Consider the following 13,297-nt stretch of genomic DNA (forward strand, 5'->3'; position numbering starts at 1 on the left):
CTTGCAATCATCCTTCAGGCTTTCGCAGAGAAATGCTTGGATCTCCAGTTTAAGATCAATGCAGAGAAAATTAAGCTACTGGTATTTCGCTCAAAATTCAGCAAATGTATGAAATTCCAGTTCATTATCAATAGCTCCCCCTTGGACAAGTGAGTCAATATAACTATATAGGCATTAGATACAATGACCAAGGCAATTGGCCATCACAGATGCTTAAATCCAGCCTATCCTTGGAAAAATATGGGGGGGGCGCAATAAGGAGATTTCTTTTTCTTACACATAGCACCTGCTATTACAATGTTAACAGCCCAGGCTGTAAGGAAAAAAGGCATGCTTGGCACTAAAGGCTGTTCATTAGTAGTGTTTTGTGCAAGAAAGGGGAACAAAGCTACAATCCCCATGAGACTTTGGGGCCGCAGTTGGCTGAATGAGGCAGGTGCAGCCAACTGCTATTTAAGAGCTCCTTCGACCTGTGCTGCCTGTTGGTGATTGTTGGTGTGGCAGGCACGGGCCGCACGGAGCAGGTATTCAGTCAGAGCAATTGAGGAACCTTTCCATGCAGAACCAGGTTCCGGCTGTGATTTCATGAGTCCCGGGCCAGGCGGTGAAACGCTGCGAGGCTAGGCAGTTTCTCCCTAGCAGCGGAGCAGAGCACGGCAAGAGTCCGTACAATGCGAGAGTGTCACTGCCTGGAGAGGGGCCGGCGAGCCCCCACAAGCCTCAGTTAAGTGATGTCATGAATGTGTATGGTGTCTGATGCTGATTCTCTTGTGAGGAGGCTTGTGAGGAGTGTTGTCACCCTATAAGAAAACAATTGTAATGAACTAACGCACCCCTGTGCCGATTTACGTGCGGTTAGGAAGATGCACATTGGTTACATTTTCATCAATATGCACGCGTGTTAGGATAATGTGGGTGTTCGCAGAACTTTTAAATACATTTGTTAGGGTTAAGGCACTGGTCTATGCATATCGTGAAGTAACATAATGTGTGTTTGTGGCTGCTCACTGTTTTATTTTCATGTTGTGCCAATTCACCATGTTTCAAGTCATGTTCTGTGTCAAGAAGATGTTTAGGTTCTGCGTAGGAGTGGAAGGAACACGTTGGGGGGCATTACAAAATTAGAAGTACTTGTCTGGAAATATCTTTCATGGTACATGAGTTTAAAAGTGTTATGTTACATTTCATCCATGCTTCATGTGCTTATGTTTGTCGCTATCTCAGGAAAACCTACACAAGGCAGCGTGGAGAGTTGGTATTCTAATTAAGAAGGATACTGACATTAGGAGCTAGGAAGTGAGACAACTATGCTACATGTTCTTGATTGGTTATGTTATCCAATTTCCCTTTTCCGGTAACCCTTAACCCACATACGCCCTTACACTGTCTCAGGGTGCCTGTGTGTACAACAATCAGGAGTCCGTGCCAACCAAGGTGGGAGGGGTCAAAATATTTGGCTTCTGTGGCCACAAAGGAGTTGTGTATACTCCAGGGGTATGACACAGGCTAAGCCAGCAGCCATATACGGGCAGACATTTGGAGTCTTTCGGACACTCATAAATTAGATCTGGCAGAAAGATATTTCATGAAAAAACACTTAAGTTGCCAAAAGCATACCCAAGCATCCCCATTTGTCTAGAATTGTGCCTTAGGCCCATTGGGAATGAGGTCCTAATTAGACCAGTATTTTACTGACTGAGGTTGTGGTTGGTCTCAGATTTAAAAACATACATGTGATGTCCTAACCCAACTATTGGATGCCGTGGGTGGCAGATCCCTGCCTTGGTTCCAGCATGTCAAAAGATTCCTTATGCAAATGGAATTTGGAGATCTGTGGCTGTATCCCCCGGGAACTATCCCTGGTGTTTTAGCAAAAGTTAAAAGTACCTCACAGAGATTGATTGAGGCTGAACTAGCCCATGGTTGTATTTAGTTATCCTCAGGAATCACATACTTGGCTAACAAGTCTTTCATGGGGCTTGGAAATATATCTAGATAGGTCATGTCCCTACTTGCACGTAGCCTGTATTTGAGGCTTAGATTCTCCCAATTGAACCTGGCATGCCATACCAAAAAATGGGAACCAGATGGAAATGAGCTATGCCTAGTCTGTGTATCTGCCAAAGAGTGCTTGAACCACTTTTTATCCTTCTGTCAGGGTTACTGTGTGGCAGATGCAAGTTCCTAAAACACAAATGTAATACATACGCCAAATAAGTAATGTGCTCCTGCTCTTTAGGACATAAAAGTTGTGTTTTCTGTAGCAATTTATCTTCACCAGGCCTGACAAATAAGTGCAAAAACTATAAAAGCTGGAAGTCCAGAGATATGATACATACCACTTTACTATCTGCTTGCACCTTATGAGATTGCCACATATGCCTAGTCAGTCAATAACATTTTTCATGTTAATATTGGAGCTTTTATTATCTGTTATTTAACTTGAGCATTATGAACTCTGAAGCATGTCTTAGATTTTAATAACGATCTTGTATTTTATCCTTGTATTGGATTTGAATGTATCGTGAGCCCTGAAACCATTGTTCACATTTTATGTCTATTGCTAATATATGTGATTATGGCATATGAGTTTATTGTCGAAAACAGCCAAATGAACTGAAGTGAGATTCAAAAAGGTGCTCTCACTGCCATTGTTTGGCTGAAAACCAGATTATCTCAGATGAAGAATAGAGAAGCAGTCCAGATATTCATGGAGCTGCATGGTGGCAATCTAATAAACAATTTTTAAGAGAAATACAATATTGTAATCAGTCTCAAATTCACAGCCCCACTCTGATTCAAACGAGTTTTTTTTTAACAAATGAGTCACTGCAACTTCCTTAATGGTGTCTGGAACAGTATTATAAGCAGAAGTAGCATTCACAAACCGCGTGAGCAAGGGGGCAAATATTTTCACATTCCCTAAAACAGGTGTGGACTTAATGGGGACACCGAAACAAGTAGTAGGGCACATATTCTCAAGTACATTTTCCTTCTCGTCCACCGTGATAGTTTTAAACAAAATATGATTTGTTGTGTATGTCTATACACAAATTACTTGCAATCTTCCTACTGGCTCTACTAGCCTTGTCTTCAAAAGCCTGTTGATTCCCGATGCAATCTTCCTTAGTAGGAGTAACAGATTGAGGTTTCATCTTGGGATTCTACAACATTTTTAGGATTTGAAAAAGATTCCTAGTGTTATTTTCAGCGTTTTCAAATTGTTTGTCACAAATCGTTTTTTTTCGTTTCATAAATTTCCAGCCTATAGGCTTTTTCCAAAGATTTCCATATTGCTTTATTTTTATCAGTACTAGTTTTAAGACTGATACACTATGCCTGCGTTTTCTTCTTTTTAAAGTTATCTAAAGCGGGTGTAAACCAGCTATCAAGGTTCAGCCCATCTCTTCCAGTTTTAAGCTACATCAGAGCTGCCTGATTCAGAATATTAACTAAACATACACTGACAAAGGCCCAGATGTGCACACAAGTCCATAAGTGTATTACTTATACACTCACTCATTCATGAATATACACTCCCACACGTCCTCTCTCCCTCCCTAACCCCAAAAACAGCTTCTCAACCCGGCATTAAACACAAGCACACACACATTCACACAAGCACCTATTCACCATAAACTCACAGGCATGCACACCCATCCATCCATCCACAATACACTCACTTATTCACACATTACATAATATCATTATATACCCCCACATGTCCCCTATCCGTCCCCAAACCCCAAACCAACTACTGATCCAAGCATTAAACACAAGCAGGAACACATTCATACATGAACCAATTGATCATACACACACTGACACACACAGTCAGTCGACCATACATTACACACTCACTCATTCACAGATCACCTCAACATGCCCCGTCTCCCTACCAACCCATAAAACCGCTCCTTGGTTCAGCATTAAATACAAGCACACACCCATCAGTCATGCATGCACCTATTCACCATACACTCACAGACATTCCCACCCAGCCACCCATACACCATACATTCACATAATATACATATACAGCCCATACTTCCCTTCTCTCTCCTACCCATTCCCCAACACAGCTCTAGATCCCAACATTAAACACAAGCACACACTCATTTGCACATGCCTCAATTGACCATACACTCAGCCATTCATGCATTATACACTCACATTACATGATATACATGTAACCCCTCACACATCAAGTCTCCTTTCCACCCCTCCAACACCAAAATGAGCTCCTCAGCCCAATATTAAGCACAGTCACACAAATGCATACACATACACCGTAGACACGCAAACCCAGTCACCCATACACAATACACTAACTCATTCAAACACATTGCATAATATATTAAGCTTACCTAATTACATCCCAACTATCGCAATAAGACATGAACTTGCCCTAGAAGAACTGCATGGCTGTGTAATATGGAAATCTCTCGCAATGTTAAGGAAAATGCGGATCATAAACCCTGAACCTGCATACAAAATACTAATGACATCTGGAAATTCGAAGACCAGCAATTTACTTGAGAAATGGGCACATAAGCTCGAGAAAATTTTGAATGCAACTGACATTACACTCAAAACACTTCTCGATCAGCCACAAATAGCAAAGAAAAAATTACAACAATGGCTGTGGATAAAAAATATAGAAAAACTAAAAGATCTCCCATCCACCTTGGATAAAAGTCAGTTAACAAACAAACTAAATAACGTGCCCAAATATTTGCAGAGATTCCCCTCGAGACACCATCGGAACGGCTTCTTGAAATTAAGATTAAATGCTATAAAAACAAATCAAATGCTCGTGGCACGTCACATGGTAAAAACACAAGATGACGCATGCAGATTTTGTAAGATACACACTGAAACACCTAAACATCTTATAACAGTATGCCCAGAGCTTAAGCTTAGGAGAAAACTCCATCTTGGGAAATTTGCGCCAAAAAATGATAACATGGACGATTGGTGGCAAAGAATATTAGGTGGAAGTTCGATACATCTAACTTGCTCGACAATAAACTTTCTAGATGATTGTTTGGCAAATGAAACTTAAACCTGGGTGACGAAGAGTGAAATGTAACAGCTGATTTCTTAAAAGATTTTAAACAAATGTAAAGGAAAATGTTGTGATAAAAGTTTGATTTAAAACTAAAAAAATTACAATAAAAAAAAAAAAAAAATATACATATAGACCCCCACACATCCCCTCTCCCTTCCCCCAACCCTCAAAACAGCCACTCAACCAAGCATTAAACACAAGAACACACACATTCACACATGCAGCAATTCACCATACACTCATAGAGACACCCGCCCACCCATAACATACATCATACATTCACATTACATGATATACACATAGACCACAACAGGTCCCCTCTCTCTCCCACCCCCTCCACAAACCCCCAAACCACCACTTCAGCCCAGCATTACACAGAAGCACACACACATTCAAACACACACCAATTCACCATGCACTCACAGAGATGCATACCCAGCGACCCATACATCATACATTCACAGTATTGTGAGGAGTCAGAAATGAAAGTCTGACACAAGTTGGCATGGTTTTGGTTAAAGACTTTTATTAACATAAAACAGGATGGGAAAATGCCTCTCTAACCCTGCTCTAGGAGGAATGGTTGTAGCTAAAATGAAAAACTAAGGACCTGTCTGTGTCAGGATGTCAAAATCAAAACTGTCCTTGTGTTCAAAATGTCTGATCCTGACCCTCATTCTGCAAACCAAATTATAAGGCGGACAGGGAAATGTCATTAGCCTGGTGATTGCAAAAAAATAGTTCTTAAAAGAAAAATAGAACAGCTCCAACCTAAAAGTTCTCCAAGGTAAAAAAAAAAAAATAGTTCCAGAGGGAGATTCCCTTCCACTGGATTCTTCAAAACTATGGGTCTCATTACGAGTGCGGCCACAGAATGAATGTTGCCGGTAAGGGACCGGCACCGTTCATTCCGGGCCACCTCATTATGAGGTCAGCAGCGGGTCCCACTAAGGACGTGTGGCAGGGCCCGCTAGTAGACCAGGATACTAACCACGGACCCGCCATTAATGGGTCCGTTGTTAGCATCCTCCCCATTCCCACTGAGCCCTATGGGGGCTCAAATGGGAATGGGGATGTACCAGGTCCTGGTCCAGGGAAAGGGAATTACCGGACCCTCCAAGGTCAGAATGGCCCAGTAATTCCCTATTCCTGGAACCCGGACCCGGTAGCAGGTATGGGGGTAGCCATGCCCCTAAAAGTGTCATGGCTACCTCCATACTCGTAATGAGGCCCAATGGCAACAATTCTTGGTCTAAAAGTTCTTTGTGTCATTCTTGGTATACAACACTACTTTTTGTTACAAAGCTCCATAGCCTTGTAGGTCCTTCTTTCAAAAGTTCATTCTTTCAAATGTTCCCTCTTTTGTTCAACAAACACAGTTGTTTATTGAAACTTCCTGTAGATTTGCAACTGACTGGTATGCTCCCCTGCCAGGAATTTCTATGCACTTGTGAATGCCTAGTTTACTCCTCTGCCAGGGCATCTGCTGTACTTGTAGCTGTCGGGTTTACATTGAGCTTGATGCTCTTTCCGCTCCGTAGTGCTCTCTTCCTCCTCCTAGCCCCAGTACTTGGGTAATCGTGGGAGATGGAGTTTATTGATATTGACTGATGTAAGGTAAATGAAAAATTACATCAATGTTTAAAAATCTTGAGCCAGTTATACATGGATGATAATTAGAACTGGAAAATACAGTATTGGAGTTGTTTCCCTTTTTTCCCAAAGATAGGAGTTTGGTTAAAAGGTTTTTGGGAAAAGGGTTTCTTTAGTTTACCAAAAAGAAGTTATAGATGCATTGCAATAGGTCATTAAGATATGTGATATCAAGGGGTCTTCTTCAAGGGCAAATGGGAGATACCATGTCTCATCCAATTAATCTATGACATCTCCCTGCAGACTGCCTCCTCCCATGTGATCCTTCCTCATATTTCCGTCCCAAGGGTCAGGATCAGGTAGCGTCTGCCGTCACCTGGACACATGGGAGGAGGTTTTTGCCGGGGGATCTTTGATGACTCCACTGGATTCATCACAGAATATAATATACATGTACACTCTGCACGTCCTCTCTCCCTCTCTAACCCTCCCGACCCACAAAACAGATGCTGAGCCCAGCATTAAACACAAGCACACACACATATTTGCACACCCAGCCACTCATAAATCATACACTCACATTACATAATATACATATACAACAATTCACATCCCCTCTCCTCCCTCCACACCTTCCTTCAACCCAGCTCCTCAGACCAGCATTAAACACACACACTCACACACATTTGAACACCAGTCACAAATGCACATTTCCACCATACACTCACAGAAACACACACTGAGCCACCAATACATCATACAATCACAATGCATGATATACATATGCACTCTTACACATCCCCTCTCCCTCCCACACCCTCCACCACCAAAGCTCCTCAGCCCAGCATTGGACACGAGCACACATACACATTCACATACCAGTCACCCATAAACCCATGCACATACACACATTCACGTACCAGTCACCCAGTCACCCTTGCACCTATCCACCATACACTCACAAACATGTACCCCAGCCACCCATACATCATGCACTCACATTAAATAGTATACATATGCAACCCCACATTTCCCCTCTGCCCAACCCATTCCCCAACACAGCTCTTCAGCGCATCATTAAACATAAGCACACAAACACATTTGCACACCAGTCATACATGTACCCAGACACATACACTGAGGCCCCCATACACTCACAATACATTATATACATATATACCCACATGCCATGTCTCCATCCCACTCCTTCCCCATCACAGCTACTCAGCTGAGGATTAAACACATGCACACACATTCACACACCTGTCGCACATGCACCTTTGACCATACACTCACAGACATACACACCCAGCCACCCATACATAATGCACTCACATTACATATAAAACAAATACAGCCACACACGTCCCCTCTCTCTCCCAATCCTTCCCCCAACACAGCTCTTCAGTGTAGCATTAAACACAATCACACACACATTCGCACATGCACCAATTCAACATACACCCACAGACACACAAGAGTCCCCTCTCCCTCCGCAAACCACAAAACAGCTTATCAGCCCAGCATTAAACACAAGCACACACAAAGATTCACACATACAGCAATGCACCATAAACTCGCACACATGAACGCCAAGCCACCCATACACAATACAATCACTCATTCTCACACATTGCAAATTATACATATACACCCTCACATGTCCCCTCTACCTCCCCAAACCCAGAACCAGCTATTCAACCAAGCATTACACACAAGCAGGCACACATTCACACATGCACCAATTCACAATACACTCACAGACATGCACACCCTTTCACCCATACATCAAACCTCATGCATTCACACATATACACACCCACACATCCCCTCTACCTCCCCAAGCCCCAAAACAGCTCCTCAGCCCATCATTAAACACAAGCACACACACATCATTCACACATTCACCTATTCATAATGCACACCCAGCCACTCATCCATCATACACTCACATTACATAATATACATCATAAAATATACATATACACTGCAACACATCCCCTCTCCTTCCTAACTCTTCCCCAACAGAGCCCCTCAGAACAGCATTAAACACAAGCACTCAAACATACACCAATTCACCATACACTCAGACATGCACACCCTGCCACTTATACATCTTACACTCACATTAAATAATATACACATACACCCTCACACATCGGCTCTCTTTGGTCTTTCCCATTTGGCTTGCGTGCTCCGGGAGGGAGTGTCGATCCCCTGCCCCCTTTGGTTCTTGACATAATTATCAGCCCCCAGTATGGGTTATTTCATACCACCCAATCCAAATGGGCGTGACTTCTCTCCAACTTTAGCTGAGGTGCTGAAGGCTTTAAAGGAGCTACAATTAGAGTTAGCTCATACGAGACAGGAGACCACAGCTTTGAAGGCTCAGTTGCATGATTTGGTGGCACAAGGGACACCCTTACAGGCTGCATCCTAGACTTCATCAACAGGACCGGCAGGAGGTCCGCCTACGGTAGTCGTTCACCAGCACTCAAATGTGCCCTTGGCTACTCCACAGCGGTTCACAGGCAACCCTCAAAAGTATTTAACATTTTTAATGAAGTTCCAGCTGCATTTTCTGTGCAACCCTGCACCATTTTAAAGGACACAGGCCAGAACGACATTCGTCATATCCTATTTGAAGGGAGATGCTGCGGCAAGGGCCAAGGCCTTAGTGCAAAAGGACGATCCTACGTTGTACAATTGGGATTTGTTCATTACAAAGCTTGGGGAATGTTTAATCGGCGGAATGTGTCTTTGGCTCACGAAAAGGAACTATTGGCTTTGCATCAGAGGGCGAGAGACCTGATCTCTTATTTTACACAATTCAATAGGCTCTTCATTGAGACTGATTAGCTGGAAGCGAAACATATGGTTCTGTTTTATCAGGCAATAAGGAGGAATTAAAGGATTCACCAGCCCAGGTTGAACCCCAACACACAACCCGTTCCACCATGATTGATTTGGCTCTACGGTTAGACCATTGTGTTAATGAAAGCAAAGGGGAGAAGATGATACCAGAGGCACACTCTTACTTTAGCTTGGATAAGGGCAGGGATTCTGGGGTGAGCCAGACTGATGTAGAACCCACGCAAATAGGAAGTGTCCGAGGCCCATTATCTAATGAGGAAAAAGAGAAAAGGAAGTTAAGTAACCTTTGTTTGTTTTGTGGCATGCCCGAACAAAGGGGTTCTGGTTCTAATAGAATAAAGACAATTCTGCTACAGATAGATCAATATGGGAAAAGGACTCTCTCAACCTTTGAGGGAACTGATGTGTTAGGCCCAATCGAGAGTAGGTTCCCCAGCATGGTGGTGAATACAGTGCAAAGTAAATCTCTGCATCTGTACATTTTGGTGACCTTGTTTTTTGCAGTGACCAAGCATACAGTGTCAGTGATAGTAGATTTGGGTGCCACGGCTAATTTCATAGACATCACTCTGGCTGAAACATTGAGTCTGCCAATGCAAACAAAGAAAAGCCCAGAAGTAGTACATTTGGTGGATGGGTCTATTATGATGTCAGGTCCAATTACATCAAAAACATAGCTTGCGCATATGCTTTGTTTACAAGGACATCAGGAGGATATTACTTTCGATTTGATTGCAGCTCCCCAGTATGGGCATATCTTGGGCATGCCATGGTTGGTTAGGCATAATCCAGCAATCAGTTGGGTGCAACAAAGGTTGTTGTTCGATCCACACTGAAGTAACTCTCATCATGACATGGCTGGTCCATCTTTGTTCTTAGTTGTGGGTGCAAGTGACGAAAATGTAGTTGAGTCTGTAGTGGTGCTTCTCCCAGAAGTAAATAGGGAGTATGCAAAGGTGCTTGACAAAGGGAAGCAAAACATTACATCTGCATTGTACTTATGACTGTGTAATCAATTTGGAACAACCCTCTTGCTTACCCTTTAGTAGTATTTATGCTCTCACTGATGCTCAGAATCAACATTTGAGACAGTATCTGGACAACATGCTAGTGAGGGATTCTTTAGGCACTCTATTTCTCCTGTGTCATTCCCCCTATTCTTTGTACCGAACAAGGAGAGTATGTTGAGGACATGTATAGACTATCGTCTTTTGAACAAGGTCATGATTAAGAATCGGTTTCTGCTGACATTGATATCGGTACTCTTTGATCAAGTCAAGTCGGCAGTTGTCTATACTAAGCTAGATTTGAGGGAGCCTATCATCTGATAGGAGTAAACGCTGGGGATGAGTGGAAAACATCATTTAGAACCAAGTTTGGATTGTTCAAGTATTTGATTATGCCGTTTGGTTTGTTTAACACACCTGCTGCTTTTCAGCTCTTTATGCAGGAAGTATGGATGGATTACACTGGTGTATTCATCATTGTCTATATTGATGACATTCTGATTTATTCAGAGTCGAAGGAGCAACATGTTGGGCATGTTAAGGCTGTACTTCAGCGGTTGCAGACATACCACTTATATGCAAAAATGTAGAAGTGCGAGTTTCATACTGATTGAGTGGCACTTGTGGGTTTCATTCTGACGCCAGCAGCAGTGGTAATGGATGGTAAGAAGGGTCAGGCTGCATCTGAATGGCCCTCACCAAAATGTGTGAAGGATGTGCAATAATTTTTGGGCTTCACACACTTCTATAGGAGGTTTATTGCCAGCTTTTCACATATTGTAACACCTATTACATGTTTGTTCAAAATGGTGGTGCATTTCGTCTAGGAAGAGGAGGCTGAGGGAGATTTTCAGGAGTTGAAGATGGCCTTCACTAGATTAACAGTGTTGAGGCAACTGGTTCTGGAGAGGCTACTCAAGGTAGAGACAGAGGGCCTCATTATGGGTCGGGCAATATCTGTGCCGGTGCAACCAGCAGGTTGCCGCCAAATCCATAATTATTTACTTGTGTCTGACTTCCCGGTAACACCGGTGGATTACAACCCCGGCGGTACAGGAAGTCAGGCAGCGGCAAATTGTAAGTCCCCATTCCCATTATCGGCCTATCGGACTTCATGGGAATAGGGACCATGGAAGCACCAGTACCATTAATAACAGTGCCATTGCTTCTGTGAAAACTCTGCGGGCGGGTGCCATTCCGCTCGACAAGTCTGACCTGCCGGGCGGGATGGCACCCGTCCGCAGAGATATAATATGCTGGTCTAGAAACAACGGTGCTGGTAAGCTTACCGGTACAATTGTTTCCAGACCAGCATACTTGTAATGAGGCCCAGACACTTCTAATCAAGCACTGGGTTTGGTGTTGTCTCAAAAAGATCAGGAGGGAATGTTGCATCTGGTGGCATATTATTTCAGAAAGCTTACTGGTTGTGACAAAATTACTCAGTCACTGACAAAGAATCATTGGTGATCAAAGCAGCATTTCAGGAATGGAATGGAGACATTAATGAGACTAATCGGCCTATAGCTCACAGCAAGCGTATCATTGTTCCCTGGCAAAGGTCTTAGCAATTAGATTGGAAGATATTCTCCCTACTTTGATCCATGAAAATCAATCAGGTTTCGTGAAAGGAAGTAAAACATCTAGTAACATTAGGTGGCTTTTTCATATGATTTCAAAGGCAACAGATGCATTGGATAATGCTGCAGTTTTCTCGTTAGATGCAGAAAAAGCATTCAATCGAGTAGACTGGGATTTCCGCTTTTCAGTCCTTGAAAAAATAGGTTTTGGTGAGACATTCAGGTCTTAGATTAGATTACTATACACAGAACCAACAGCTGACATCAATACGAACAGCTTACGATCGGAACCGTTCAAGCTAGAAAGATGGGCGAGGCAAGGATGTCCTCTATCCCCTCTGCTGTTTGTTATTGCGATCGAACCCCTGGCTGCTGTACTTAGAGATCACCCAAATATAAAAGGATTGTCATGCTGGGGGTTGCAACAAAAATTGTGGCTATTTGCAGATGACTTGCTACTAGTACTCAGGGAATTGGATCAGTCTTTGCCTACTCTCATGGACATTTTGGCATTGTTTCACAAGTCCTCTGGATACAAAGTAAATTGGATGAAATCAGAGGTGTTACCCCCTGGTACCTTGCTGTAGTAAACGGTTTATAACCAATCTGGGATTTAGATGGTGCCCTGATAAAATGAAGTATCTAGGGATCTGGATTACTCCAAAAGTCAGTGATCTGGTGAAGATAAACAGGGATGAGTTTTGTTCAAACTTTAAAAATGATTTGGAGCGCTGGGACCATTTAAATCTTTCATTATGGCGTAAGGTTAATGCTTTAAAAATGGTGTCTACCCCTAAGATCAACTATGTACTAAGCATGATTCCACTAAATGTCGATACAACATTTTGGAATTAGTTGGATAGGCTTATCCAAGGCTTCTTGTGGGATGGGAAACCCCCTTGATTGAAGTTGTGGAAGTTGCAATTACCTGTGGATAAAGGTGGAATGGGGGTGCCAAACTTTAAGGCATATCATTTTGCCTACATGTGTGACTTTTTGGTTAAATTCCTAGCGCCGTCACCTGATGTGTGGGTTGTGGCAAAGACGAGCTACAATGGTCCTCTAAAACCGAGGGCGATGTTGACTACAGAGTCTAGAACGAAATGTGTGAAAGATCCATTGACTGTTTATCTGAGAAACTCATGGGAAAAATTGAATTGATTACTGAATGT

This window comes from Ambystoma mexicanum, chromosome 10, assembly GCF_040938575.1.
Source record: "Ambystoma mexicanum isolate Mex_15411 chromosome 10, UKY_AmexF1_1, whole genome shotgun sequence".
In the NCBI taxonomy this organism is placed as follows: Eukaryota; Metazoa; Chordata; class Amphibia; order Caudata; family Ambystomatidae; genus Ambystoma; species Ambystoma mexicanum.